Below are 6370 nucleotides of genomic sequence, written 5' to 3'. Positions count from 1 at the left end.
TACCAATTGGCCCAGTGGTGAGAATCTTTGTCTTCTTGACATTGAGCCTCAATCCATATTGAAGGCTGCAGTCCTTGACCTTCTGCAGCAAGCACTTCTTCAGTTTCTTCAGGTCCTCTTCAGTTTTAGCAAGCAGGGTTGTGTCATCTGCATAACGCAGATTTCGATAGATCTCCCACCATTCCTGATGTGACACTTCTCCTCATAGAGCCCAGCCCCCTGGATAATCTGTTCTGCATATAGCTTGAAAAGGTATGGGGATAGGACACATCCCTGGTGTCCACCCTTCTTGATTTTGAATCATGCAGTTTTAAAGAAGACAAAAAATCTCACCACTGGGCCAGTTGGCAGCACCAAGATGGAATAGAGGTGGAGATAGTTAACAGTTACAGCTTGCTTTTCTCCACAACCAACATTCTTGGCACTAGCAGTCCAGAAATCAAAAGACAAATTGCATTATCTAAATCTGTTGTTAAGGGCCTTTCCAGAGTACTGAGAAGCAAAAATGTCAATCTTGAGAATAAGGTGTGCCTTATCCAGTCCATGGTCTTTGCAATTACTGGACAGCTGGATAATGACTGAGGATGAGAGAAGACTTGATGCCTTTCAGTTCTTCAAGTGATTGAAAAGATCATGGCCTGAATCAGACACATTTTGGTCCTCAAATTGATATTCTTGCTCCTCAATAATTTAGAGACTGCAGACTTTCCCTGTACAATACCCCTTTTGATCTCACAGCTAATGGTACCAAGAGTATTGAGTGTGGAGCCCATTAAAATTAAGTCATTAATAGTTTTCAGTCTTTGTATCAGGAAAATACAGCTTGGGTGTCTGCATTCTTGCCTGTCTACTATTGTTCTAACTAGTAGAACATGTGTCTGTCAGTTTGCTGTACAAGGAAACTTGTCGGTTGTTGTGATGCTAAAAGCTGTGTCACTAGTGTGTCAAACCCCAGTGGGGTCACCCATGGTGAACAGGTTTTAGAAGAGCTTCCAGATTAAGATAGACCAGTGAGCAGGACTGACCATTCACTTCTAAAACAGAAGGCTTCTGATAACCCTATGAACAACAGAAGAACGTAGATAGATATAATTTTAGATATTTTAAACATATTATCCATTTCCTCTTCTTTGGCTTTAGCTATTGGTGTATATATTTGAATAATATACTATCAAGTCTTCCACATATGCCTAAGGATATTATTCTACCAATCACAACACTCTGATTCAGGATAACAGAAATTGTCTTTTTTAACTGTGAAGTCAACACCATTCTTACTCCGTTTTTTTATTACTAGCATCATATATGCACAGTTTTAATTCAAAGTGAATCAGAAAACCAAAATGATTCATTTTATGCCCTCACTATGCCATCCATCTTCCTCAGACATAACCCCTGACTCTTCAACTTCTGCTAGGTTTTACTCAAAGCTACTGGGAATAGAGCAAATAAGCAGCAGCAATAGAAGACAGCATTTTACATCTTAACTCTGCTTAGGGCCCTCAGACCATGTGCGGAGCACCAGCATACCAGTGGAGATGTCACACCCATCTGGGACATTATTCTGCTGTCTCAGCTGTGTATTTCAGCTGCAAGGTTCCAGCATCCATACAGGGGTACGTCTTGTCATGTTAATGATGGCCTCAGGTGGGACTCTGCCCCATGACTTTTTTGTGTGTGCCTCTTGCTGTGAGAGCAGACACACAAAGACATAGGAAGATGGTCAAGGAGCAGATGTTTCAAGACTAGGACTTGCCTCTAGATTTGCCAGAGGAAAAAATACTTCCCTTACTGCTTGTACCTGGGATTCAGACATGGAGTCTCCTACACTGTGAGACTTACCTGTCAATTTGTTGTATTAGAGAATTGATCTGCATATTGTTAATTACTTTGTAGCTTGGATACCTTACATGCAATATATATTTTTGCTGTCATGCACCATCAAGTTACCTTGATGACTTGATGACTGGAGTCATAGTGATCCTATGTACAATAGCTCTGAACTCTGCTCTACCCTGAGCCAGTCTTATTTATACTCAATTGTACAAAGGGTTTTTTGCAGGCCTGTTATTTCAGAAGTGGATAGCCAATCCTTCTGCTGAGTCAAAATACAGTATTATCAAATATTTTTTTATCATTAGGAAATGTCATAAAGTATAGAAACATGTACATATTTAACATTAGGAAGAATGTAATTGTTTTCCAAAGCAAAGAATATATTTTAAGCATTTCTTACTAGTTACATATTATCAAAGTTTGTGAACAAGGATGGCCTATTATAATAACAAATTGTTGATAATTTACTAGCAATATAAGAATATTGAATGTACCATGGAGAGCCAGAAGAACAAATACATTTTCTTAGAAATAGTATAGCCAGAGACTGCACCTTAGTAGGGATTCATTGCTGATAAGTGAATTCTGTTCTGACTCATAGTGATCATTCATCTTGGTTCTGAGGACGCAAATCTTTTAACAGGTGGAGGTTTTAGAGCAATTGATAGATTAGAACCACCTACCTTACATTAGCAACACATGCATCACTAACTATATGCCAACAGTTTCTTTCATCTTACCTACTTTGAACATGTGTCAAGACAGACTAGTCACTCAAGTAAGGTAACAAAGTTGAAGACCAGTCGAAAAGGAGAAGATTCTCAGGGATACAGATTGTCTCAGTAGCTATGTGGGCTCAAACACAGCAATAACTATAAGGACAGTGCAGAACTAGATGTTATATCACTATGCTGTGCTTGGGGTTGTTATTATTTAGACCCAACTCAGAAAAGCCTAACAAAAACAAAAATATAAATGTTAAAAACATCTATTCATCATATAAATGAAGTAGTTATCCCAGTTTTACAGATAAGAAAATGCCGGTTCATCACAAGAATATAGAAACAGCCTAAGTGTCCAACCACAATGGATGGATTGAGAAAGTATGGTGCATTCACACAATGGAATACTATGAAGCATGCAGGATCTATGATTTTGTAAATTACTACTTAACTTGGGTGGGACTGTAGAGCACCCAAGGTTATTGTAGAATGAGTATGAGGATCCAGGGGTGGGAGGTAGGAGCAGAGTGATGAGGGTGGATAGGGACAGGGGAGGTTTAGCAGATGGTCACACATTTGATGGTGGGGCAGGGCTGAAGGAAAGGGGAAAGGTCTAGTGTGAAAAACAATGTATTCAAACCTGTGCATGAGAACAAAGTTATTGTGTGTAACTGATTATGATGAAGACACAGGACTTGTCAAGTTCTCCTTTCTGGTGTCTGATATTTCTGTAAGACAGTGGCACCTTCAAGAGCAGCCACAATGTCAATGTCACAAAACAGTGTTTAGTGCATGTATCAAATAAAAAGTACCAATCAGGGCCTTGATAAAAAAGACTAGTGTTGGTTTCTCTTTTCCAAATTAATATTGTTGTTGTGTTTGTTATGTTGTTATGTTGAGTTGCCTGTGACTCATAGTGACCCTACGTACAGTAACCCTAAACCCTTCTCTATCCTGTGCAAATCTTATTGTCTCTGACACACCTACCACCATTGCCCCATTCACTGAATCAATCCATCTCATTGAAGGTCTTCCTCTCTTGCACGCTCCCAAGCATGACATTCCTCTCCAAGGACTGGTCACTCCTTGCAACATGTCCAAAGTATGCCAGATGATATTACCAGACTATAAAAATTCTTCAATAAATGGATATTTATGTAGTTTTAAAATATTAGAAAAGTAAGACTATAAGTCACAAGTGTCCACACTGAATTATAACTAGTTCTATCAACAAGATTATTCTGAATAATGTTTTCATCAAATCTAGACTGAGAATTCATCTATTTTTCTTTGAATCTGGTAGGAAAATGACTCTACAGAAAAAAAGAATTTTTCTCAAGTCATAAATTTTCCTGGATAAGAAAAATTATTGTGCACACAGACACCTCTAAGGTTAACCTATTCTAAAGCACTCGAGAAAATATCTAGGAAGCAGAAATAATATTAAAAGATGCAATCTTTGGTAAAAATCTCTCCCTCTACTCCAAGACATTAAAAAAACTAAAACTAAAAGATACAACAGAAAAAAAATTTAGAGAATGTAAACATGGAGTGGTAGAGCTTTTTTAAGAGGTATTCAAAGTATACCATGAAATTAGTAGTTCACTTTAACCTTGTTCCTATCCTTAGATTTCCACATTTCACAAGACTCTAACCCTGAACCATCTATGGAAGGACTTTGTTGCAAGAGCTTCTAGGAAATGTCTTCTGTGCATTCACTGGCATGTTTTCAATGTAACCTTTAGAATAATAATACTTTTTTGTTGCTCTTACTGTACTGAAACCTTGAAGCTATTCTGTATCAATGAACAACACTTGAGGCAATCTGTTTTGATCAAGTAGTGACAAATTGTGAATTTCTCTAGATACATTCTACAATTCAGAAGTAAATAAGCATCTAATTTATTTCTGAAACAGGAGTTCCAATATTTTCTTCTTGCCTTCTAGTTCTATTTCATTACCTGAATATCATGGCATCTTTAATACCCATATGATGGTGGACTTTTCCCTAGTGTTGGGTAAAAACATACAGTTCACCCATTTCTTCCAGAAAGTGTACTGATTAGACCAAGAAGAACTAGATTTAAGTAAGAGAAGCTATTTCAAGGTTATCAACAATATTACAAATGGGCAAACCTGATTTTATTAATTTACCATGAGGACAAAATCCTATCAATAACTAACAAATACTGGTTTGTGGGGGGATTTTTGCTGTTGTTGTGTTTTGTTTTATGTTTTTAATAAAGCAGTGTTAATAATTTAAGCTCAACATCAAGAAGACAAAGATTCTCACCACTGGGATAATTGGCAGCACCATGATAGAAAATTTTGAGACTGCTAACAATTTCATCTTATTGGCCTCCACAATCAACACTTTTAGCACCAGCACTCAGGAAATCAAAAGATGGATTGCATTAGGAAAATCTAATTTCTGTCAGGGACCTCTCCAATGCTAGGCATGCACCATTCAGGTCATGGTCTGTCCAATGAGTGACTTGGTATGCATCAGAGAGCTAGACAATGACTAAGGTTGACAGAAGAAGAATCCATGCTTCTGTGGTGCTGGAGAAGAGTTTTGAACATACTATGGACCACCAAGAGAGCAAACACATTTGCCTTGGAGAGGATGAAACTAAGCTGCTCCTTGGAGACAAGAATTTTGAAGCTCCATCTCACACACTTTGGGCACATGGGCAGGAAGGTCCAGTCCTTGGAAAAGGACATCAATCTTGGAAGAGTGGAGAGACAGTGCAGGAGAGGAAGACCCTGAGTGAGATAGACTGACACACTAACTTAGGGTAATGGAGGTAAGTGTGTTAGAGATAGTGAAACTAGCTCAGGACAGGGCAGGGTTCAGAGCTATTGTATATAAGATGACTTAGAAGCCCAAGCAACTCCATGACATTTAATAATAACATTAAAACATGCAAAATTTTATTTTCAAGATATTTATCAATTGATACAGTGAACTGTGATTGAAAAAAGTTTAGTCTTTGGGGGGTTTTATCATGTACTTATTAATATCTCTCTTTTCCCAGTGATTTGAGTGTGAAGAACAACTGACTCTTCCTAGTTCAGTGGTAATAAGACCTATAATATGAAATGTTTACTAAAATAATTAAAACTTACAGTAATGTGAAACACAATATATACAAACTTTGTAAGCAAACCAATAAAGAGGGGGGAAAACCCACCCATATTTATAGTACAAAGTTGTAACAAACTCATTCTTGATCCTCCATTGAGTGTCTGAGGCTCAAGATCACAAAGAAAGAGATTGTTCTTATTTTCTCTTAAGCAGTCCCTGGTGTATTAGAACTACTACAGAAGTGTGGTCCTTGGGTTAGTAGTGCAACTACCTAGGAAATAGATCATCAGAGCTCTGTAAAAGCAATTAATCCATACACAGTGAAAAGTATGATAATTTATTTTAATCTTGGTCTATAAATGCCAACTCTTTAGATGCTTCTACCTCATTAAAGTGATGAACATATTCTAGAAAAGCTGCACAAAAAGGCAGGAATCATTTTTATTATTTTTGATGTAACAGGAACTATAAAATCAATTTGAGTTCTCAGGCAATTGAAACACATCATTCAAAAACCATTACTGAAAAATTGATATGACCACTTTCTTGATTATCTTATAAAGTTAATTACTAATAGCATTTCTGCAAAATACAGGTGATACTTTGAATAAAGTAGAGAAATAGTGAAAGAAAAAATGGGAAAAGAGATTAAAGTGAACATTTAAATTATTTTTATTTTTTCTGTTTTTGTTTTGTTTTGTTATTTTTTTATTAAATTATATTA

This window comes from Elephantulus edwardii, unplaced genomic scaffold (genome assembly GCF_000299155.1).
Source record: "Elephantulus edwardii isolate Elephantulus edwardi_28Jun2011 unplaced genomic scaffold, EleEdw1.0 scaffold00299, whole genome shotgun sequence".
Classification (NCBI taxonomy): Eukaryota; Metazoa; Chordata; class Mammalia; order Macroscelidea; family Macroscelididae; genus Elephantulus; species Elephantulus edwardii.
The sequence above is the reverse complement of the archived record's forward strand: the minus strand, read 5'-3'. Positions refer to the sequence as shown.